This window comes from Narcine bancroftii, chromosome 9 (assembly GCF_036971445.1).
Source record: "Narcine bancroftii isolate sNarBan1 chromosome 9, sNarBan1.hap1, whole genome shotgun sequence".
Classification (NCBI taxonomy): Eukaryota; Metazoa; Chordata; class Chondrichthyes; order Torpediniformes; family Narcinidae; genus Narcine; species Narcine bancroftii.
This window is the reverse complement of record NC_091477.1, coordinates 79,057,434-79,084,089: the sequence shown is the minus strand read 5'-3', so window position 1 is coordinate 79,084,089 and position 26,656 is coordinate 79,057,434.

Genomic DNA, 26,656 nt, shown 5'->3' with positions numbered 1-26,656 from the left:
TGAAATGTTCGGGACCGTGGCTATCTGGATTAACAATATTTTTTTTTTAAACTAAAGCCCAGTAGCAACAGCAAATCACTTGTAACAGTATTCAAGCCACAAGGGAAGGCTTTTAAAACATGAAATAACATTTAATTCTCACCAAAATAAAATAACCTGAAGAAGATAAATCCAACACCAAAAACTCAAAATTCTACTCAGAGGTTTTTCCAATTTTTTTTTCTAACCTGCAATGTCAGTTCGGCTCCAAAAAAAAATTTGATAACTGAGGATTTCTGATCGTTTGGGAAATCCTCATTTATCCAAATTGTTCAGAGGCAAAATGACATCATTTTGGCTTTAAATATTTTTGGATAAATGAGGTTTTGGTTAATCAGAGTTGTACTGCAGTTATTGCCTTCAATAGTTTATACTGAGGATAGGTTTGCCATATTTACTAGATGTTGGAAAAGACCAAAAGATTTTATGGTAGTGTTAGCAAAAAATGCAGACAGATTAGCAAGAGCAGAATATTGCACAGAACAAATGGCCTTCAAATAGTATTTTGAGAAACATAAAGTAACTTAAAGAGTTTCACTGAAGGGTAAAAATGTATCTTGTGAACACAAAATGGTGAAAACTATTAGTAAATCACACAAAGATTTAAAATTTAGCTAATCTTGAGCCATTGATTGAGTCAGTGAAATAATTTAGGGAAACATTTAGGGTGGCATACTACTTTAAGTAATCACTTACTGTGATACTCTATCAAGCAAAAAAAGCAGACACAAAACATAAAGACTGTTTAACAGGCTTTATTCCACACAAACTTCCACAGAGCTGGCTGTGACTGTGAGACTGACCTCGAAGGGCCGGATGTAGCTCATATCCTGGAGGGTGATTGACAGCCGATCAGGTGGGGCTTGGTCCATTCGGGTTGGCTGATTGACAGCCGGCCAGGTGTTGCCTTGTCCTCCAGTGCTCTTCCTGCAGGTACACTGGTTGCCCCCTGGAGTAGGCTAGTGGTGTATCACCATTCTTACTAACCACAGGTGTGGTTAGTAAGGGATTACTCAGGTTGAGAACCTCTGGCTTAATTGCATGACTGCTGTGCAATTTGAAGTGTAAAATGGAACAGTTCAGGGAATCATGTTCACAGAAGCTAATAGTGTGTTCTTTTTTTTTTAAATTGTGCACATGTATAAATCAATGCATAACAATTATTATATTTTGAAGTTTGTTGAATTTTTGTTATTTAGCAGTTTGCCCAATGCAGAAGCAGTTAAAGACGCATGGTGCGGAAGCTTTTTTTTCTTCTTCTGTACATTTGATACCTTTTGTGGGGTTGAAAAGCTTCTGAAAGAGAATTTGACTATGAAGATTCAGATTTATTGTCAAAGAACATACATGACATAGTATGCAACACTGAAATTCTTTTTCCTGCAGGCAAGGCAGAATTGGTAGCGCAATACAAAAAAAAATCAATAAAGTTCAAAAGTAAGAGTTCTTAAATGAATCCCTGATTGAGTTCATTGTTAAGGAGTCTGATTGTGGAGGGGTAGCAAATGTTCCCAAACCTCTTGGTACAAGTCTTTTGGCACCTATAGCTCTTTCCTGATGGTAACAGCAAGAATAGAGCACATGCTGGGTGATGTGGATGCTTGAGGATTACTGCTGCTCTCTGATAGCCCTGGAACTGAAACATAACCATTTAAGGGAATGTAGCAGCCATTTGCTGGATAGTACCAACAGACAGCTTGTCTGGGACATCTGGCTATTTTGTTGCACATGAATAATGCAAAGTAATGAGTGTTAAATTGTCACTTAAAAGGCCAGCTTGGAATACAAGGTTAGCAATGTGGCCTTGGGTTGGGAAGAGTATTGAAATAACAATGTTAGATCTTCACTGTTTAACTCTGTCTATCCTTCCCTCGCTATCTTCCAACATTAAAACTGATTGAGTGTATATTAATTACCTCTTTTGAAATGGGTTTTCTCCATTACATCAGCTTAGCACAGATAATGTTACAAGCAACTCCATTCATAGCTGCTGAGAGGAGAATGATCATTAGCCTATTTCAGATTGATATGAACATGCTCAGAAGTGCACTCACGGTAAGAAATTTAGCACAAGGTGTGTCCCATCTACAAAAGAAATTTAAGAATAAAATAACACAACCCAGAACACTGTCACCTTTTCCAATAACCTTCCTGGAATGTTAATTTAATGAATATCTGATTGTGGCCATGGTGATTTTAAAAAATGCATGTACAACATGCTGAACTCAGGCAGCAATACAGCCAATGAACAGTGGCTCCATTTTTTAATCCAGTGGTCTGAACTGATGCTGTACAATTTGTACCCCTACCCAACAGCAGAAAACCCATTTGGCTGTTTAACCAGATCTGTTAATTAATGGTTTGTGTGAACATCAGCAACTTGTGTCAGTAGTGATGCATTTCAGAGAAGCAAGGGGAAATTAGATTAGCAATCCCACATCAAGGCATTTGACATGATTGATGTTACCCTGCATTATGCTAACACTAATTTCTGAAGTACTTTTGAAAGCCCCTCTATCAAATTCCTGAGTTTATTCAAACAATGAGAGACCTTGGCATTATGATGCTTTTGCATTCACTCAACTGTGAATTCTGATAACTATTAACATTTAGTTTTCTTTAAGAAATAGCTGAAATAGGATTAACATACCTTGTAAAAGACAGGGCTGAAAATCAATCTCAAAGCATTTCACAACCTCGATCCCTTTTATATGGGTTCATTCAACAGCAATAAATTGCCCAATGAATAATCACAAGTCACCTGATATGCATTGACATAATGAAATGTCAACAACTGACCACATGGCTGTTTAAGGGGCTTTAAAAGCTGTTTCCTTGACAATATACGAATCCCTTCTATTAGTGTACTTGAAATACAAACTGGCAGAGGGAACCATTTCAAATCAAATTGTTGCAAAAGGAATGCACCAATATTAAAGGGATCTAAAGGAATATAATAATGGTTGGGGATGGCACAGTTGGCATAGTGTTTAGTGCAACACCTTTACAACGCTAGCAATTGGAGCCAGAGTTCAAATCCCTTGCTGTCTGAAAGGAGTTTGAACGTTCTCCCCGTGTCTGTATGAGTTCCCTCCCACCATTTGAAACATACCAGGGGTGGAGGTTAATGGGGGGTAAATTGGATGCCATGGACTCGTGAGCCAAAATGGCTTGGTATGGTGTTGCATGTCTAAATTCTTATAAAAATTAAAAATAAATATATCAACTATTTGCATCTTCAATGTAGAATATTATTCCCTGAAGCTTTGTAGAGGTGATGTCAATAGGTTTGGAAGCCATGCGCTAGTGAACAAAAACTTGGCTAAAGAACATGATGGAAGCTGGTAAAATAGGAAACAGGGGCACAGGGATAAAAGTCAGTGAGCAAGTTTTGAAGTTGAAGGTCCTTGAAGCTCAATGTATGCTTGTCAACGACCCAACAAGGAAAATCAGGATGGGGATCAAGTACATTTGCATACTTCTTCCTTGTTGACAATTAGGCTGGAGGAAATGGTTTCTATGAGCAATTTCATATGGAAATTTAATAGTTGTTGAAAGGCTTGGAAAATGTTGCTGAAGTATTAAAGAAGTGAATATCACCACTGACCACCAAGGTTCAGTAAAGCCCGAGACTGACATTTCCAAAATGTTTATAGCCACATGGAATGCTGTACTAGGCATGATGTGTGACCAATTCTTATATTTGGCCCCAAGCTACAATTTTAGGAATTCCCATTCTCCCCCCTCCCCCCACCCCCTCCATTTGCACATCTAACAAGCAACATGTAAAGAAAGTTTCTGAGGAAAATAAATGCCCTCCCAATGTTCAAGATGCAAGGTGTATTTTCTATTTGAACCCATCAGAGGGCTGAAAACATGAATCAATTCGGTACAACCAATGTTCCACCATCTGGTTCAACCATGACACGAGGGATGAAAACAAAGTCAAGGAACAAAGAGAATTTATTTTCTTTCATAGAACAAGTAATGGTCATCAAAGGGCATGATGTCATGATGTTGTCTCCCAACGCAAAGGGCAGCCCAGTTAGTGTAGCGCAATACCTTTACCGCGCCAGTGATCAAGACCAAACCTTGGTTCGAATCCTGCACTGTCTGTAAGGAGTTTCTACATTCTCCTCATGACTGCATAGGTTTTCTCCGGTTTCTTCCCACCTTTCAAAAATAATGGGATATAACTTGGGCAGAACAGACATGTCGGGCCAAATTGGCCCCTGTTATAGTGCTTAATGTCTAATTTTTAAAAAAGCTTCAGCAACCCAGTTTCTTCCAATTCATTTTCTCTTTAGCTGTGTGGATTTCCTCCAATTGCTCCAGTTCCTTCCCACAAGTCAAAGACATCCAGGTTGTCCGGTTAATTAGCCAATGTACATTGCCCCAAGCGTCTGGTAGCGCTGTAGAAAATGGGAGGGAAGAATAGATCAATGAGGAAGATTAATTTGGGGGGATGGGTTCACTCTGTGAGTTGAGAAATAAACCAAGTGATCTCTCCAATATTGGAAACAAATTTGAAAACAAAAGGCATGCTCCTAAAGAAGCAAAGAAAGTCATTAGAAAAGAAAAGATGAATTATGAAAGGAAGCTGGCAAATAACATACAAAAGGATACTGAGTTTTTAAAAAATATATAAAAAGATAAAGAGAGACACAGGACCAATTGTAAATGATGTTGGAGGAATTATAATGGTGTTGCGTCTGGCTAACAGCAGCGCTACTAAAATGAGAGACGTCCACACAGCAGAAGGTGAACCAGTAATTGAACTTTATTTTGAATCCCTCGCGCTGCTTGAGGAGACCGCCCACTTCCTGTGAGGGCCACGCAGGCCTCAGGAAGTGATGTCAGTGCATTGTGGCATCACTCCCCGTCCAGAGGAATGCAACCTGGAAGTGGCGCTGTCCCCCAGGTAACGCGTGTCGTCAGCCACGGGCTTCTCCTTGGAAAGGAGGGGGTGCCCGTGCAATCTTGTGTCAGTCGACTGTGGCCGCGATTCAGCCTGTCTAACCTCATGGTCGCTCAGCCCACTACAATGGGTAACAAAGAGATGGCAGAGGAACTAAATGAGTATTTAGCATCAGTCTTCACTGTGGAAGACATGAACAATATACTTAATAGAAATCTCAGGAAATAGAATTACTAGAGAGATAGTGCTTAGTAAGCTGAATGGAATAAAGACAGATAAGTCTCCTGGACTGGATGAAATGCATCCATGGATTCAGAAGGAGGTGGCTTTAGAGATTGTGGAGGCATTCGAATTTATTTTCCAGATATCAATAGACTCTGGCATGGTTCTGGAGGATTAGAAGATCACAAATGTAGTTCCACTGTTTAAGAAAGGAAGGAAGCAGACAAAAGGAAATTATAGGCATATTAGTCTGATATCGGTTGTTGGAAAGTCATTGGAGCCAATTCTAAAAGACAATGTTATGAAAAACTTCGGGGTGCATGGCATGATAGGTTTATGGTTTCATGAATGGAAGACCCTGTCTGACCAACTTAATGGAATTTTTGGAGGCAATCTCAAGTAGGATTGACAAGGGAGAGACAGTGGATGTTGTGTATTTGGATTTTCAAAAGGCCTTCGATAAGGTTCCGCATAAGAGGCTGCTTAATAAGATGGGAGCCCATGGAATTACAGGAAAGATATTAGAATGGGTGGAGAATTGGCTGACAGGCAGAAGGCAAATAGTGGGAATAAAGGGATCCCGTTCTGGTTGGTTGCCGCAGGGGCTGGTGTTGGGGCCACTTCTTTTTACAATGTACATTGATGATTTATATTATGGACTGAATGGTTTTGTGGCAAAGTTTGCAGATGACACCAAGATAGGTGGTGGAGTAGGAAGTGTTGAAGGAACCAAAAGGTTGCAGAGAGACTTGGACAGTTTAGGAGAGGGGGCAAAGAAATGGCAGATGAGATACAATGTTGAGAAATGTACAGTTGTTCATTCTGGAAGAGGAAATAAAAAGGCAGATTATTATTTGGATGAGGAGAAACTTCAAAATTTAGAAGTGCAAAGGAATTTGGGGTGAAGGATATCCAAAAGGATTGGCAGTATGGATTGGCAGTAAAGAAATCAAATGCTATGTTTGCATTCATTTCAAGGGGAATAGTGTATAAGAGTAAAGAAGTGTTGATGCGGATCTATGTGGCACTGGTGAGACCTCATTTGGAGAACTGTGTGCAGTTTTGGGCCCCTTATCTTGGAAGGGATGTAATAATTTTGGAGAGAGTACAAGGAAGATTTACTAGGATAATTCCTGGACTGCAAAGGATAGCATAAGAAGAATATTTAGCAGCACTGTAAATATAGGTATGTTTATAGCTGATTGTTCATACAATTAGAAATGTATTCATTGGAGTACAGAAGAATGAGAGGGGATCTCATAGAAATATTTTGAATGCTGAAAGGATTGGACAGATTAGATAACATGTTTCCCTTAGTGGGTGAACCCAGGACAAAAGGGCACAGTCTGAGAATTAGAAAGTACCCATTTAAAACAGAGATGAGGAAATATTTCTTTAGCCAGAAGGTCATGGATTTGTGAAATTCATTACCAGATACAGCTGTGAAGGCCCGATCATTGGGGGAGTTTAAGGAGGAGATTGATAGGTATCTAATTAGTCAGGGTATCAAGGGATATGGAGAAAAGCCCAGAACTTGGAACTAGATGTGAGAATAGTTTAGCTCAGGGTAGATTTGCAGAGCAGACTCAATGTTCTACTTCTGTTCCTTTATCTAGTGATTTCAATATCATCAGAGAGAATTGTCTACAAGTAGCCTACGGAGATGAGCAGTTCCAGCATGTTAATTGAGGTTGTTAAGAATTGTCAGAAGTTTGGAATTAGAACAGATAACAGTGGAAATAGTCACCAGATCAGGAACCATTTTTCTAAAGAAAGGTCAGCTATCAAAGCATTCCCTTCTCAACAATTCTAAATGACTTGCTAAATATTTCCAGCATTTTGTTTTTCTAATACAACCTCGAGCAAGAAGACTGCTGTCCACATATTGTTTTTGTCTGAAGTACCTGCATGTCCTTTTTTATTCAAACATCAGAGCCTATAATGGCTGAAGAAGAAAGTGTTACACATAAAAAATCTTGATCTTTCTGTAGGATTCACATTTTGGACCAACTTGCACTTTGAAATGAAGTGCGCAAAGCATCAAAGAAGCAAATCCTTGTAATGAGCAAGTGGCCAGGAGGAACAAATTGATATGCTGATGCTCATTAACTTTGCAATATGCCAATTTATAAAATAAGATCTGATTCTCCTCCAGGAAGTAAACGAAGCAACACTGCAAAAACCCTAAATGTGGAGTTTGCATTGTTTCCTCCCACAATGGTGTACAAGTTGGTTGGTTAATTAGCCATACTATCACCCTGCATCAGTGAATGTTGGAATGCTTGATAGAAATGTAGTGAGGTTAGATTACAAGGAATAAGAATGAGCGAATGGGATTGGTCTGTGAGCTGTTATGGATTCCATGGAACAATTTTTTAAAATCAGCATTCAGTTGAAGACCTGCTGAAATTGCACATGGGAATATGAGAGAACACAATAATTTTTTTTCACCAATTCCTTATCTCCTTAGACTGCACTGAACATTTTGATGACCTTTTATATTGCTGAGATATTAAATTGTCATTGGTATGTTCACACGGTTAAATCTTGGGATGTACATGGTCAATGGTACGGCACTGAGGAGTGCAGTAGAACAGAAGGACCTGGGAATACAGATCCATAATTCCTTGAAAGTAGTGTCACGGGTAGATAGGGTTGTAGAGAGAGCTTTTGCCATACTGTCCTTCATAAATCAAAGTATTGAGTACAGGAATTGGGATATTATGATAAAGTTGTATAAAACATTGGTAAGGCCAAATTTGGAGTATTATGTGCAATTCTGGTCACCTAACTACAGGAAAGACCTCAATAAGATAGAAAGAGTGCTGAGAAGGTTTACTAGGATGTTGCATGGACTTTGGAATTTGAGTTACAGGGAAAGGTTAAACAGGTTGAGGTTTTATTCCCTGAAGTGTAGAAGAATGAGGTAAGATTTGATAGAAGTATTTAACAGTATGAGGGAGATAAACAGACTAAATGTAGAAAAGCTTTTTCCTCTGAGGGTCAGTGAGATACAAACCAGAGGACATTGATTAAGATTGAAAAGGGAAATGTTTAGGGGAACTTCTTCAAACAGAGAGTGGTGGGGGTATGGAATGAGCAGACAGCTGAGGTGGTGAACGTGGGCTCATTTTTAATATTTATGAAGAATTTGGACAGATACATGGATGGGAGAGGTGTGGAGGGCTATGTAGGTCAGTGGGACTAGGCAAAAAAAAATGGTTCGGCACAGACTAGAAGGACCGAAGGGACCTGTTTCTGTGCGGCAGTGTTCTAAAATTCTATGGTTCTCATATTTAAGAATTCAAACAAAGAAGGCAGTGAAATTTAAAGAAGTAAAACAGAAAAATCTGTGGACATTGTGGATGAAGAAAAAACACAATGCAGGAGAAACTCAGTAGGTCAAGCAGTGTCCTTTAAGGAAAAGGTAAAGGTTCCATTATTGTCACATAATACTACATTTAGAATCTAACATACATGAAATTATTTAACTTTGTTTACTGTAAGAAAGACCAAATGTTGCCACTTTGTCCAGTGCCCCTCACAGAAATGTGGCCCCAGTGAGGAACAAACTCACGATCCCTGGTTTTTAAGACCAGTGTTCTAACCACTGAGCCTCATAATTACAAAGGTAAAAATATATAACTGGTGTTTGGGGCTTGAGCTCTTCATCAAGGTACGGAAAAATCTCAGCAAGCGTCCGAACAAAAGAGTGGGGAGGGAGAGGTGTGAAATTTAAAGAGATGTACATTTTGAATTAATATTGTACCTTTGAGTATGGCAATTTAATTCAGTACTTTAGAAATCAAGTCATAACGCAAAGATATTCAAAGATCTAAATCAGTGGAATTTTGCAGTGGGTATTGTTGAGGCTGAGTGGAAATATGTTCATTCAGGATGCAGACCTTCCATCCAAGTCACACTCCATGACAGGGAGTCAAGACTGCTTTCACTTCAACCTTTTTCTTTCCACTCACATACCACTTTAAGTACTCCCTATGCTCTGTGATTAGTAAGGGATTGCTTCAGGTGATATGTGGGTGGGAAGAAAAAGTTTGAAAACCACTGTTTTAATCGCACCTCATTGACTTGTTATGTCCACAGTTTCATAACTCCAAGGGAAATGGACCAATGACAATTTTTCTCAAGCAAAATATTTCAGAAACAATTGGGTCTCAACTTTCCCTTTCCACCCACCTACCACCTTAAGCAATCCCTTGCTAATCACAGAGCACCGATGGCATAGAGATTACTTAAATTGGTACGTGAGTGGAAAGAAAAGTGTCGAGAACTACTGATCTAAATTATCTTGTTTATGTAAAATAGATTGCATAGGTCTATTTTCTCAGCTGCTAGAAGTTGCAATGTCAAGTACATAAATTGTATCTCTTCACAACACGGGAATTATTTTAAGAATAATCATAAAACAAAGAATGGAGCCAGAGGAAGACAATGAGGGATTGAATAGCTGTGGAGCGCTGACACCTAGAGACAGGCTCCATGGTTGCACTAGCATTTGACCTTATTATTTAAAAAGACATGCACTCTGGAATAAAAAGGTACCAAATTTATTTTCTGAGCAAACTCACTTTCGAGTGAATGAACAGGTTTTGGAGTCTATTTAGCAAGTGAGCATTTATGCTTGTACTCAAAGTGATAGCCTACCTTATATGAAATATTGTTGTATGATGTGCCAATATTTTGCCCTGTTTCAAGATTCCATTCTCTTGCTCCACGTGGTATAAAATTTCTAAAATTAACAACTTGTTCAAAAAATTCAACCATTTACCATATATAGAGCTTGTGCCTGATGAATTGGTGTCGATGAACTAAATTAATGAAAATATACCTCTGAGATTTTTGTTTTGGTTGAAAATGAACACGTCATTTACAGGCTCCAAAGTTCCTACTGCTGAACAGAGAAGTTTGAATCACAAAGTTGACACTTTCACCCTCCAATAATAACTAAATAAAATTCAAAAGTTTAACATGCAACTATTAATTGCCCAGGGGCATACCTCTGCAAATTCTCTTCAACAAGTTATTCGAGAAACATTGGTATTGTTGAGGCTGAGTGGAAATATGTTCATTCAGGATGCAGACCTTCCATCCAAGGCGCACCCCATGACAGGGAGTCAAGACTGCTTTCATTCCAACCAAGTTCAAGTACAAGTTCATTTATCATCCAATTGTGCCAGTACAATCTGATGAAACAGTGTTCTCCAATCCTCAGTGCAAAACACAAGTACGGACATAACACATAGGCAATGATACATTTACACAGTACATGTATACTGTACTCATATTAAAATAAATATTCTTAATAAATAGAAAAGTAATGGAGAGTTATTGTAGCCATCATTCAGCAGTCTTACTGCCCATGGGAAGCTGATCCCTGATTTAGCAAGCCATCTTTAAACTATTAAGTCAGTAAATCACATTGACTGGGGGTGAGGAGAGGGTGGCTCCATTGATCCTCTACCACTTTTACGAGACTGTGTATTGGCATCTGATCCAATGCTCTTTAGCAACTGGACCAGATTGCGATACATCTGGCCAGGACACTCTCAATAGAGCTTCTGTAGAAACTTGACAGAATGGTGGATGGTAGTCTTGCTGCCACAGCCTTCTAAGGAGGTGCTGTCGCTGTTGTGCCTTCCTGACAAATGAGGAGATGTTATGCTTCAAGGATAGGTCAGTTCTTAAGTGAAATCCAAGGAATGGTGCTTTCCACTCTCTCCAAGCCATTAATGAGTAATGGAAAATGGTGTCCCTGATCCTCCTGAAGTCTACAATCACCTCCTTTGTCTTGTCCATATTGAAACTCGGTTGTTATTCTTGCATAATCTCATGAGATTTTCCATCTTTTCTCTGTAGTGCGACTCATCGTTGTTGTGGATATACCAACTACTGACATGTCATCTGCAAACTTCATGACTCTGCTGGATCAGGATTTCATGTGGCAGTTGTGGATCATTAGTGTGAATAGGAATGGACTAAGAACACAGCCCCGAGGTGAGCCTGTGCTCAGCATGATGGTGCTCTACGAAGTACTGACAACCTTGGCAGACTGCGATCTTTCCGTTAAGAAGTCCAGAATGCAGTTACAGAGAAGGGTGTTGAGTCTCAGTAAGGACAGCTTCTCCACCATCTTCTGAGGTATGATTTGTATTCAATGCCAAGCTGAAGTCAATGAACAGCAGCCTGCCGTGAGACGTTATTCTTCGTATGGGTCAGGATGGAGTGAAGGAATAAGGCTATGGCATTGTCAATGGAACAATTGCATCTGTAGGAGAATTGAAATGGATCAAGTATCTCTGGAAAATGCATTTTGATACATTCCATCACCAGCATTTCCTAATGGTGGAGATCAGTGCCACTGGGTGGTAGTCATTGAGGTCTGTTACTGTTGCTATCTTTGACACTGGGATGATGGTGTCTTCCTTGAAACCCGTGGGGACGATGGACTGATGCAATGATGTATTGAAGATCTCCCTCAAGACCTCGGTCAGTTGGTCACCATAGTCCTTCAGTACCCGGACGGTAACCACCATACTCTTGTCTGTTCTTGCTGCCATGTATAGGTCCACCCTGGATACTGGAGGCTTAAATACCAACAAAATTATTTTCTCATTTACAGAATAAATTGTTTTTTTTTTTGTTTTCACAACACTTGTGCAGAATAAATTGCATGCAAACGTCTGTCTACTTTTAAAAAAAGTTTCCTGCTGTTAACCACTCCTTGAATTGTTTGGGTATTGTTTGGGTGGTGTGAGCTTGGACCTTATAAGGAAAATCCCATATTTATCTTCAATCATTGGTACCAAGATGTACACCCACAATTGCCTTGATCAGCCCAGGTCATCAGACCTTCCCTATTCCAAATGTCAGGTTGATATAAGCCCTGATCTTAAATCCCCTGATGTTTGAAGGTTTCCAGATTCTCCCCCTCTAATCCTGACTATAAATCCACCCTCTTGACCCCAATTAATCCTCTAACCACAAAGTCCTCAGAGCCACTCAGTTCCATGCAGCATATTTTCCTTCAATGCCCATCTCATACATTTCAGTTTTCCCATAACCGAACCATTGACATGCCATTCTGCGATTACACAACACATCTGTAGCATCCACATGCTTGATCAAAGTTCACTTTATTAACAGAGCACATACGTGACATCACATACAATCATAATGTTCTTTTTCTGCAGGCCTGGCAGAATTTATAATTGCTGCTAATAAAGAAAGAAATGAAAACAAACTGCAAATATGGGTGTATAAATATTCAGTAATAAGTGTCATTATTTACAATGTACAAGTCCCTAAATGGGCCTTTGAATGAGGCTATTGTTCAGAAGTCTTATAGTTTAGGGGTAGCAACTATTTCTGAACTGGAAGGTACAAGTGCTGTGGCACCTGTATCTCCTTCCTAATACCAGCAGTGAGAATAGGGCATGTCCTGGGTGGTGTGGATCCTTAAGAATAGCCACTGTGTTGCATGTTGATGTTCTCAGTGGTGGGCACTCAGGTGCCCCCATACCAGGCTGAGATACAGCCAGTCGGCACACTTTCCCCTTCACATCTATAGACATTTGCCAAGTTTTTTTCCAATGATATACCAAGGCTCCACAAACTCATGAGGGAAGTAGAGGTACTGCTGTGCTTTCTTCACAATGGCATTAATATGATGGGTCCATGACACATTCTCTGCGATAGTGATGCCATGAATTTAAATTTGCCCCAATGATTACTGGATCATACGCCTCTGGTGTTCCTTTTGAAAAGTCTTCAATCAGCTTTATTGGTCTTGGTGACTTGAATGAGAGGTTGTTGTTCATACACCATTCCGCCAAGTTTCAATCATCTTTCTGTATGCTGACTCTTTGCCCTCTTTTTTTACACAGCCCACTACAGTGGTATTGTCAGCTTACTTATATATGGTGTTGTCATAGCGAACCATACAGTCATAGGGCTAAAGCAAGAAGACCAGGGTGCTAAGTACATTTCAATTGATAATCGTATCAATCCAAAGGACTTTATACAGAGGATGTCAAAGAAAGGCTTGATAGACCTCCTTAACATCAGCCTCTCTTGGCACAAAGTATCTTGAATGGATGACTGAGAAATAAAGTTCACATTGCCTTTATAGTTTTCTATTGAATGGACAAAATAATCCCCATGACAGTAAAAAATTTTTAATGTATTCATTTGCGTATTCACTGTTTACATTTTTGAAGCGGTTAAAGATCAGGTCAGTGCCAGTTCAACTCTACATTGGCATCCACTGCAGATGAAGAGGAGATGAGTGTGGATAACAGTGTTGGTAAACAATATAAAGTGAAAAGCATAACCTGAGCATGTTTACTTGGGTCTGTGGAACATACCAATGCAACATATGGGATGGAGACTCACCTCACAACAGAAATATGGAATAAGATATTTATTTAAACAAAAATAAGGCCTGTTCTCTGAAATGGAGACTCATCAAGACAGTAGATACTGTAACTGAGAGCAAAAAGTAAAATTTTGTTGGGACTCAGCTTCCAGGGAGTGAAATGAAGGTCGATAGTATTCTGCTTCAGGAATCCTGAAGTAGGGTTTTGGGCCCAAATCAGTGACTGTTCATTTCCCTCCGTGGATGCTGCCCAACCTGCTGAGTTCTGCCAGCTGTTTACTTATCACTCACAGTTTCTGTCAATCAGTGGCCCAGAAAGAAATGAAACAAATGAAAAATGTCCAGGGGCTCAAGGAACACTGAATCATGAAAGCAAACCTCTTCTGATTCATTGCTATATCTTTCAGTGCAATGAGAGATAACTGTTCTGATTGATTTCATACATGCACACAAGAAAATGAATTTATTAGTCTATACTTGATCATCCAATTCCTTCATGTCCTCTCAAGTGCAACGGAGCTCAGATAGTCTTTTTAAAATCAACCACATTAAACTTGGTTCAGCAGCTAACGCAGTATTCTGTAGCAATCGGGCTTAGAGTAAGGATCCAGGGGGAGCTTTTCCATTACAGGCAAGAATGTGTCTTAAACCTACAGCCACATCACTGTCTCCAGATCTGACATCAGAATTTATATTTGTACATAATACATTCTTGGAAGATGTTTGCGAAATGAATATGCCTTTAAATGTTTGGTTCATACATTAGTGATCTGCAACTTCTTCTTCACTCCTTTTGTACATTTTTTAAAAGGTAACTCTGTTCCAGTTCTAGACTCTATGTACACCAAACTGATCTCAGTAGATCCAAGTAGAACACAGACATTAAGCCTGCTGCCAACGATAGTAAATCTCACTATATTTCAGATGAGAAGAAAAATCTCAATTTTAACAAATTTTCATATCCTAGAATTTGTTGAAAAGTACAACTTTGGAACAACTTAAAAATTCTCCTTCGCTCCACCTGCTTCAAACAAGTTGTGTGTATATTTATTTTTAAATTATTTCATATAAGAAACATTCCACTTGAAATATGATTACAAGAATAACGATTAGAAAAAAAAACTAACGCAATTTCTTGCTGGTGTAGCCTCTGGCCCAGGCTAATACTATAAATCACAAGGGATTTTCATTACTGATCTAATAAGGTTATATTATACTATATCCAAATACAGCCCAAAACTCTAAATCAACTTTTATCAACACTGCTTTCATACATTCAGGGCCAACATTGTACGTAGCATTTTGTTGCTTCTAATCTACTGGAGAAATTTTTTCGTGGACTAATATGTCAGAGAATATTGCACAACATGCCTTTTGCATTTTGTCAGTGTGAAAAAAATTTGATTACATTTCAAATATCATATATCCAAGGTTAACATCTTCTCAAAATAACCTAGTATGCATTGTTGGAACATTTGATACAACTTAATTATTTCTGTACGCCAACCATTTCCTAAGAAGAAAACTTTGATTGCCACTCTAAAATCAATGCTCTGAACCTTAAGAGATACAAGCCTCTTCTTCAGATCATCACTCCATAACATGAGCAAGAGATTCACTTTAACTCCTACTTACATAGGTCAGGCTTTGCTTTCTATTTCCGATTTTCCATCCAGATCTACCATTATATCTCGCTTTTCTGGGTGAATTAAGGAGAAGAACAGTTAGATCTGCTAACTTTATTCCATGTGACTTTTATATTGAGGAACAAATAACTTAAAATGTTTGTTGACTGTTCCTTCCTATGTCCAAAATTTATAAAGAGCTTATTTCCTCAAATGTTCCCAATTTGTTTAAACATCTCAAAACATATTTATGTTTCATTTTGGGCGGTATGGTTAGCGAAGCAGTTAGCACACAATGTTAGAGCACCAGCAGTCGCAAGTTCAAAATTCACTATTGTAGGTTTATGAAATTATAGACTGGCACAATAAAGTGATCATTGGTTCACGCAAGTGGAAATAAAGACCAGTATTGTGGAGAATACTGCTGGTGTGAAATCCACTATTTAAATACAGTTCTTTCCTTCATTCTTTCTTCTTTTTTCCTTTTGAACAAGCACTCAAAATATAAATGTTTAATCACCTTTGCATTTTCCTCGTGTTCCAAACATGATAAGAATTAAATGACTAGTAGTACCATCGGTTCACCTCTCCACATTGACTGTGTAATGTTCTAATGTTTAATTTTATCCCATAAGATCATAGCAAGCTTGCTCCAGTTGGACTTTTTTTTTAACGGGTTCGCATTAATTATCTTGCCAGAGAGGAATCAACTCCCTCACCAAAAGAGTACACCAGAAGTCCACTGATTCGTAAATTAAGGTGTGCTATTGTATTAGGGTGTTAATGGGGTATATTATAGAAACCATAGAACACTACAGCACAGAAACATGCCCTTCAGCCCTTCAAGTGCCAATCTATAATTCAGCCTAGTCCCACTGACTTGCACCTGGACTATTGCTCTCCATACCCTTCCAATCCATGTACCTGTCCAATTTTTTCTTAAATGTCAAAATTGAACCTACATTTAATAATTCAGCTGTTCTACACCCCCACCAATTTTCCCCCTAATTTTCCCCTTGCACCCTTAACCCATGTCCTCTAACCTCACCTAACCACAGAAAAAAAAGACATGATTTCTTTGTAAATGTAATAATAACACTGAACAACAATTTTTTTCAATGGATTTACTTTCTGTAAAAAGAATGGGGATTATGATAGATAACGTCAAGCTGAACACAAAGATAATTTCAGATATGCTCTATCACATAGGAAGCTGGAGAAACATTAAATTAACTTTTATTGAATTTAGCAGGTTTAATCACAGCATGACGCTGACACATTGCATTAGTTCAACTGACCTAAAAATATTCTGTCGCAATTTTTGTTTCTCCTCAGCATTTGATGCCTCTCGCGTCAGTGTCTGGCAATAGTTAGCCAGCATTGATGGATTCCAGTTGTCCTGATACTTTTCCATTAGTTGCAATGCCCTGGTGAAACCTTTCACCATGTTCACCACTGACTGCCCCAAGATCAGCCAGGAAGAAGTCCAAGTGCAAATGCAGAAAATGAGTTTTCAATGACATGTTGCACCTCCTGGTTTTGCATGCTTGAAGCATGTTGTCAATCAGCTGTACGTAACTTGGTGCCTGCAGTTGCCAAGAAAATTCTCAACAACATCTTTAAATCCCAAGCTTAAGACAATATTTGCATAGCACCTGCTCAGAGTCCATTGTCCATTCAGACATGCTTCGACTGTCTAAAACAGCTTGCTTTGTGGACAATATACTAGTATACTTAAAATATGTCAAGGAAATCACAAAGAAATAGGTGATAGCTAAAAAACAGTACATGATAGGAAGATTTTAAGGTGACTTACGTGACCAGCAGCCCAAAATTCATAGAATCCACCCAAAAGTGTTCAGGAAGCTTTTTCTCCAGTATAATTGACAAGCAAAATTGCTGGGTTCTTTCAAAGAGTAATTCCACATTATTTAAAATATTATGTTGAACAACCATTACTGCCATTGAAATTTTAAACAAACAAATTTAACTCTGCAATGAGTCAAGTTTTGTAAACACTAGGCAATAAATCCATTAAAAGTGTCAGTGAGGCCAGGAATGCGAGTCATTATTTATCCTGTTTGATTTTTAAATTTCTTCTCCAGAAATACAGTCAGTTTGCCTTCAGTAACACTCTAAAGTAATGGGTGTAGCTGGATATTCAATTTCATGAACAAGGTTCAAAACTCACCCCAGAAGAAAAATAATGCTGGTTCTTAACATCAGAATTAAAATCAGGGAACACTGATTTAACAGAATTTAACGTGATGAAACATGTCTCAAAATTCATTGTTTTTCAGCATAATCACAGTGCAATTATTGGTATAAATCACATTTCGAAAATAAATAAGTAAATAAATTAATAAATAAATAGTGCAAAAAAATAAGATGAAAGTGAGCCAGTGCCCGTGGTTCATTGTCCATTCAGAAATCTCATGGCGGCGGGGAAGAAGCTGTCCTTTTGCCACTGATTCCTCATCTTCTGGCTCCTGTATCTTTTTCCTGACGGTAACAGTGTGAAGAGGGCATGGCCTGGGTGGTGGGGGTCCTTGAGTGTAGAGGCTGGTTTCTTAAAACACTGTCCATTGTAGTTGTCCTTGATGGAGTGAAGACTGATGCCTGTGATGTCGCTGGCCATGTTAACAACTCTCTTGAGATTTTTCCTGTCCTATAAATTGGCTCCTCCATTCCAGACAGTGATGCAGCCAGACAGAATACTCTCCATGGTGCACCTATCGAAATTTCCTTTGAATCAGAAACAAAATGGGGCAGGCAGAATCTGTGGAAAGAAAATCAAATTACATTTTCAATAAAAACTTAATTTCTCAAAATAACCATGTAACCTCTCCTGTCAGTTGTTAATTACATTTGAAAATAAATCATCTCAGATATTTGTTTTAAACTTTATTTATGTTATTGAGCTCTCATAAGAATGAAATAGAGAAAAACCATCAGGCCAAAACTTTCCCTCTGTTCCATTCTCCACAGACATGCCTGATGTGCTGAGTACATCAACATTTTCAATAGAGAATCGATAGTTCAGCTCAGTCCTTATTCCAACACAACAGATAACCCCAGATTTAGCTTGAGAGACAATGCAAGGATATTATCCAAACAGAAACTCTGATTTTGATCTTGCTTCAGCCCTTTAATGACAGCATTACCTCAGATCAGTTTTATATTGGTAAATCTCATGGAATAAAAAAGTTCAAAGCATTTTTTTTTAATTCAAAAGGTTACCAGTGAAGAAATCAAACAATGTGTCGAATCTTAAATATTGTTGAAAAACCTAAGGCAACAAAAATATATCCACTACAACTGTGGGTATTCATTTCTTCGGGGTTTAATTGTTGTTTGAGATTTCTGAAATGCAAAATTAAAAGAATGTTTCTTTCTAATCACTGCTTCTCTCTTAACTAATGGACTATCTTATTTCCTTTTTTAATTTTTTTTCCCTGTACCTGGTCTAATATTAACCTCACCTAGCATAATTTCCAGTCCTGCTAGTGGTAACATCGCACTTCAATCTGATTAATTATAGAAACTATTTCCCTGTTCACTCAGTTCTCAGATGCTCTGTTTCCCTCACTGCACAGATGTCGGCACACGCTTTCAATTGTGTATCATGCAAAATCTTTAGAGATGAAAAAACAGCAAGATTCGTTGACAACAAACACTTTCCAATGTCTTCTCCATCAGATTAGACTCCAGGGTAAATTCATTGCCCATGATACTTTCAGACTACAACACTCTACACTTTAGAAACACATGATCGGCTTTGTGCAGAGTCAATTTGAAATGCACTTTTTAATCAACAATTTTATCTGAAATGTCTCATCACTTTTCCCCAACTTTCAGTGGAGTTTGATAGTCTATCCAACAGCATATTCCTTGCTACACTGTCCTTGTATTCAGTCTTCCCATCCAAACCCACTCCCTAAAAGTCAGTTGTTGAAGGTAAGCTCTGATCTTCGCATTCCCATAAATCATATTGACACAGTATCTTTAAAGAGCTATAAAAAAACATTTACCATACTTTAATTTGAAGTATTTAATTAGAGATAGTTATCATAAAAGATCAGAAAGGAACTAAAACAATATTTACTGACATAACAATGTCAATATACTGAAGTCTTTCCTACTGTGGTCTCCTCTACATCAGAGCGACTGGATGCAGACTGGGAGATTGCTTTGCCAAGCACTATTGTCCATTACAATAGCGTAGATCTCCCAGTGACCACCTATTTCAATTCTCCATCCCATTCCCTTGCTGACACGTCTATTTACGGTCTCATGCACTGCTAGACTGAGACTACCCGTAAATTGCTGGAACAACATCTTATCTTCTAACTGGGCACCGTCCAACCAGATGACATTAATATCGACTTCTCTGGCTTTCGTTAACCCCCACCAACCACCTCCCCACCATTTTCTTCCCCCATCTCCTCTCCTTTCACACAAACATGATCAATTCTCACCTAGTCCCTTATCACAGCCAATTAACACCTTTTGTTGGTCTGGATTCCTCCCCCATTGTTTAAATTTATATCCTGCTTCTGCCTTTTCTGATTTTCTTGAAGGAAAAATCAGGCCCAAAAGGTCAGCAGTATATCTTTATCTCCAATAAATGCTGAAAAGACCAGCTGAGTTCATCCAGCATTTTGGTGTGTTTACCACAATCACAATCTTCATCCTATTGTGTTTCATGATGCACTTTATGTAGCAAAGATAAAGATACATGACCCAATGCTTCAGGCTTGAGCCCTTCATTAAGGTCCCTTTCTTTCTGAATCTTGCCCATTAACTCTCTTATGTGATCTGCCAGGTGTGTGATTTTCCCTGACTCCTCAGGAATTTAGGTGCAATAGCCCTTACTAAACACAGCATAGGTACCACCCTTGACTGTGAGCAGGTAGTTCAGGGCCATCTGATTCTGTGAGGATATCATCCAGATAGCCATGAGCTTTCCTGCCAGTCTAATCAGAGCATCTTCTGCATGTTGAAGTGCCACAGCCGTTTTGTTAGCCAATGTCTCCAGCACACTAGTCATGTGTTACTTACCAAGGCAGCCGGGCAAGTACTTGCCAAGATACACTGGGGGGAAATCGATCATCCAAAACCTTTCTGTCTCTGTGATTGCTTCTCTTGCGGTGTGTCCAGGTCTCTGTAGTGATAAAGTTGACGGAGAGCTCCAGGTGCGCTAACACAGAGCATATCTGTGTGTTCCAGTCAACAACTGCATTGTGGGTGACTTTCTCTGTGCCCCAGATGTGTGGGCATTCACATGGTGGACGGTGATTTCCTGCTATTGTGCTTCCCCCCAGATGAGTTCCCACTTGGACTGACCCCAGAGTGGGCGGGCATGGATTTCCCATCCCATCTCATGTCACTGGGCCATCCAGGGGGCTATTCCATTAGCAACATTGCCCATCAGTGTAGATCCGAACGGGCCCAGTGGTTTCCTTGAGTGTTAAGGCTATGCCACCAATTCTGCAAGCTGACTGATCCCAAACCCCCTTCCCTGGGAGGGTCCTGACTGTGGCAGGGTGGAGGGCTGCGGCTTTCCCATTGCTGTTCGGGTCCTCACTGGAAGATGGCCTTCTTCCGAGAGTTTCGATACAGGGTGCATAGCAGCATCATCAGGTGTGGTTTATGCTGGCACCAATAGCCCAGTAACCTGATGAACCATTATGTCTTCCCGTTTGTGGTGGGGACTGCTGCAACAGGGACTTCATATTTGGCTGCAGCTGGGATGTCCCTCTAACCCAATGCCACTGAATACCCAGGAAGGGCACCGTTTGGCTGAGACCATGAGATGATAGCCCAACCCCGAAAATGGGCAGGTGTCTGGGGCTTGTGCAACTGCATCCTCAGATGGTCCCTGGAGGAGCACATCGTTGATTTAGTGTACTGGGGTTGAGCTTGAAGCATTCAAGATCCTTAGCATTCTGGCCATACCACAATGTAGGACTATGAATGTAGCCTTGGAGAAGATAGCAAATGGTGTCCCACACCCTTCCCAGGTGAACTCAAACTGGTCCTGTGATTGGGGGATTAGGGGGAAAAATAAAAAGCGTTTGCCAGCTCAACGATGGTATACCAGCATTTCCCCCTCCTGCCCCCCCATGCCTTAAACTAGAGTGACTATGTCGGAGACTGCTGCTGTGAGGGGGAGGATGGGGTGCATGCTTGCTGAGCTGTTGGTAATCTATCGTCATGAGCCATGTGCCTTTCTTTTTCCACGGGCCATTCTGGACTCTTGTACAGTGATACTGTGGGCCATATGACCCGCTCTTTAAGCAAATGATCCCCCTAATCTCCTTGGCACTACCGGGTTTCTGATATTGGTGGGTGGTGACCACCTTTGAGGGGAGCAGGACCATAATGGGTTCCCATTTGGCAGACCCAACCAGCGTGGTGCCGCTGGCTATCCTGAAGATGAACCTCCCCTTGCTGGTACACAGGAATGGCCATTGAGCACATTCAACCCCAGGATGCCTTCCGGGGATGTTGCATCCAGGAGTGCCAATGACTACCCAGAGGGTGACTTCCCTGACTAGGATGGTGCATGTTTTCCCCCCACTCCCAATCCCAACTTGTGGGACTTGCCACAAGGCTGGATTACTGGAGATGATGTATGTTTGGCCGCAGTGTCTATTTGTGCCATCTACCGTTGAATGTTTCTTTTTCCCCCACATGGTCATAGCCCTCCAGCATTCTGCCATGCAGGCATCCCATGAACTCTCAGCAGAGCCTGGGTTGACATCAGCCTGTTCACTACCAAAGGTTGGAAGTTAGCTGCAGAAGTGGTTCAAGACCTTTGCTGGGAAGACCTCCTTCAAAAAGCTATTGGCTCAACAAGCTGTGGCTCAACAAGCTATTGGCTCAACAAGTCAGTGAGTCCAGCCCTTAGTCACACAGCCATGTATTATTGGAGTTAAGAGAATTAAAGCAAAACGTTTTTAAATTTAAAATTAAATGTTTGCTAATTCTGTACTCAGCTGCTGCTTCAGAGTAAAGTAAAACAATTCACAGAAAGTTGTGATTTGTAGAATATTGTAGCTATAATATGGCAGTGACAGACAATTTTTGAGAAACATAGATTCCCTCGTTGGGGTGGAAATCTATGAGAGGTGAAAATGCTGCTATTTCACAAGTGTAAATCAGATCTGCCATGGGTTGGTTATAGCATTAATCCACTATTAGTCACAGACAGGCACATTCATTCCAATTGTCAGTCCCTCACATCACCTGCTGATCATGGCAATGGATATACATTTCACCACAGATTTCATGATCTTAATGAATTACTTCTGCAAATCAATTTAGCAAATCTGATTTTTATCATTGCAATACACAAGCTAGAATGTTCGAGTTTTAAAATACTACTCAAATTTAATTTTGACCAGATATTCCCTAATTTATTCCCACATTTAAAAAATCAATGCTGTTTAAATTAAAAATGCGATATTGTTGCCTAACATTCAATCGCCTTATTCAATTTCCAGCAAATAAAACAGTGCTCTTTCAATCCTGCACAAGGCGGCAGTGTTGACTCAGTTTTGAACTGCAATATTTTGTACCTGTTCATCATGCAAGATTATTCCAAGCAAAGTGTGCATTGAAAACTGACATTATGACCAATGGCAAACTCCTATCAAGTCTTCTTGAAATGACACTTTGTTTAAACCAAAAATATATTTTATTCACAGTAAATAATTTACAAAAGGAAAACCGTTCTAAGTCTGTTCCCACCCTTAGTGTCACGTCCTTGCATTCCCATCACTGCACATTGTTATATTATATTCTATTTACACCATTACCGCCACTGTGGTATCTTGTTTCTCCACCCTCTGTTATTTGTGTGGCTTCCCTCAGTCTCAATCTGTCAAACCTGGTAATGGGAGGGCTCTTGTACAGTGATACTGTGGGCCATATGACCCGCTCTTTAAGCAAATGATCTCCCTAAACTCCTTGGCACTACCGGGTACCTGATATTGGTGGGTGGTGACCACCTTTGAGGGGAGCAGGACCATAATGGACCATATGACCCTTCACCACAGCACCCTCTCATTTGTCGCACCATTCCTCAGTACATCCTTCAGCACGTACTCCTGCAGCCTGGAGTGCGTCAGTCTTCAGCATTCTCACACCAACATCTCCATATGCTGAAAGACCAACAGGTTTTGGACAGATCAAAGTGCATCTTTTACTAAGTTGGTGGTCTTCCAGCAGTTCTGGATGTCTGTCTCTGTGTGGATCATTGGGATCAGCCTGGGGAGAATTCACTCACTCACTGGTGCTGGGAATGAACTGTGACAAGGACCCTTACATCCTTCTTCAACTCTCTTAGTGAATCTACGTTCAGCAAAGAAGTGGGCATCTGTCTCCTCTTCACTGCTGTTATCTCGGGGACATGCGTTGTAGGTGATGTTTCAGTCATACTGTAAGGATCTCACTAGGAGGTCTCCAACCAGGCAAAATTCTGATGCTTGTTTGTAAGCTCTGGTGATGAAGCATCTGCCAGATGACCATGACAGTCTGCACAAGGAACCATCCCATTGGGTCCTTGTCTTTCAGTTTCTACAGGACATTCCATGCTGACCACTGGAATTGGTTTGGTAAAACTTTTCCATGAAGGATAGGCAGAGTGGCAAAGTCCAACTGACTGGGACATTGTATGGCAAAGGGACCAGGCCCATCCTTTGCAATACCTGGGACAAATAGAACCTAAGCACAAAGGCACTTGGTGCCCTTGTACTTTGGTTCTATGCAAAGCCTGATGCAGCCACACATGAAGGTGGTCATCAGGATGAGCTCCACATTCGGTACATTCTTGCCCCCATTGCCTGGCAATTTGTATATTGCAATGCTTCAAACCTTTTCCATCTTGTATCCCCTTATGAACTAGAAAACAGCTCTGGTGGGTGGAGGTGCAGGAGATGGGCCACATCTGCGCCATGAACAGCAGTGCCAAAAGCACCTTGCACCTGATAACCAGGTTCTTCCCTATTATTGATGGAGAGCACCATGCCCACATATCTAATTTCTGGTGGACTTTTTCTATCCACACTGACCAATTCTTGTTGTATGCCTTGCACCCCCTCCTTCCCCCAAACCAGATCCCCAACACTTTCAGGTGGTCAGATCTGACTGTGAAGGAGATGGTGGACCAATCAGACCAGTTACCGAAGATCATTGTCTCACTCTTCTTTCGGTTTACCCTGGTGCCCAATCTGGACTCAAATTGGCTGGAGATGCTGATCAATCTGCAGATCGATCATGTGTTCGAACAGAAGATGGTGACATCATCCACGAATAGGGAGGCCTTAAACTGAGTGCCTTCACTGCCTGGCAACATCATTCCTATTATGTTCTCATCCTTCCTGATGGATTCAGTAAAGGGGTCTATGCAACACACAAATAAGAGAGGAGAGAGAGAGAGGGCAACCTTGCCTTACTCCAGACTTGATGGGAAGCTATCTGCTTCCTACCCATTGATTTGGGTCTGTGCTACAGATCTCCATGTAAAGCAGTTTAATGCAATTCCAGATTCCACCCCCCCCCCCCCCCCACCCCTGAAAGCTCATTTTGGAGAGCACATCCATCATGTACGTTTGCGATATCCGATTAACAGCATTCTCCTGGTCTAAGCTGATGAGACAAATGTCCACCGACATGTCTTGCACATAAGTGATGGTGTCTCAGAGCAGCATGAGGCTATCAGAGATATTCCTGCCCAGACTGTGCAGGTTGGGTCTGAATAGATTACCTGCCCCCAGACTTGACTCGATTAGCAATGGCCTTGGACAGGGTTTTGTCATCAACATTTTACAATAATATGGGTCTTCATTTCCTTCACCCCGTTCTTTTTGAATATGATGGTGATGATGGGTAATATTGGGAAGATTAAGCAAAAGTTTATTAATATTATGAATGCATTAAAATATAAAATACAGTTACATATCACACACAGTTACAAAAAATAATATAATAAAGATACTTTCTCGTAAATTATGGGTTTTTTTCAATACATTTAAGTATCTTAATTATCCATCTACACACTTGTATAACTGCTATAAATTTGGAAGCAGTTGAATGCACAGTATTCTGGGAAAGCAAGCAAACATGATGGGAATACAAAAGGTCAGATGTCAGTGAAAGCTGATGAAGTTTGTGAACAGCCAGAATGAGAATAAACAAGATCATTTCCCAATTCCACACCCACTTTGATCTATAGGTCTGTGGCCTCCTACACTGTCACAGCGAGCTGCAATGCAAGCTTAAGGAAGAGCATCTCACCTTCCTGCTGGGTACATTTGCAGTCTTCTAGACTCAATATTGAATTCGACAACCTTAGATGATTCTTATCTCTGTATCATTCAACCATCTGTGATATTAGATCAGCCTGTTTTTTCACTCCCTTTTTTTCTCTCTGGGAGTGGACTTACCCAACTTGCCTTGCCACCCTCTTGCCCTGCATTTCTCCATTCTCACATCCTTTTCTCTAACTACTTTGATTGACTTGATCACCAGTTTACACCTAATGCTCCTGGCCACCTGTTTTACTCTGTGACAACCCCCTCCCTCATCCTCCCTGCAGTTTAGCAAATTTCTTTTGTCTCCTTTCTAGTTCTGACAAAGATTCTTTAACCTGGAATATTGGCACTGGTTCCTCTTCCATTGCAGAGTATTTCCAGCACTCCCAGTTTTTGTTTAAATGGACAATAAAGACTACCGCTAATAAAAAGGCAACAAAATTAAATAACAAAAATGAGCATTGCTGCCCTAATATTTAGCAAAATCTGAACCTTACTATGGATATAGGAGTTCAGGGAGGTGTGGCAAGGTGGCGTAGTGAGAAGGCGTGCAATTACACCTCTGCCTAACTGAACTAATTAATGCCTGAATTGACAAGGTTGGAAAAAACTTTTACGTTTTTTAAAGTTGTTTAATTCAAGTGGAGACGAAGAAGAAAGGACGACCAGCAAAGAAATTACATTTCAAACAAGGCTATAGGAATTCAATTTAATTAATCCATCGATTTACAAAGTTTTACAAAGTAAAATTTCAATAATCAATATGGCTAGGCAAAATGTCTCATGAAAATTTCAGATTAACATATTCACACACAAAGGTTGATGAATCATTTGTTACAGCAAAAAAAATGTTCTAAATATTGAAATAGTCATCGCATAAAAATATTAACTGCACAATATAAGAGCAATAAAGACATTGTAATTAGGAGTTAAAATAATGGGTGGAGATGACGAATAGCAAGAGGAAGAAGATATGGATGGTAGTAGTCTTCCAGTGATTGGATAAAGGCCAAATATTAATGTGGAAATATCTAAGCTGCAGCAAGAACATTGATGCTCATGTTCAATTGCACAATGTATTTGACACTAAACCAACCCTGACGCACTCCACAACTTTTTTCTTCCACAGCACCTACCC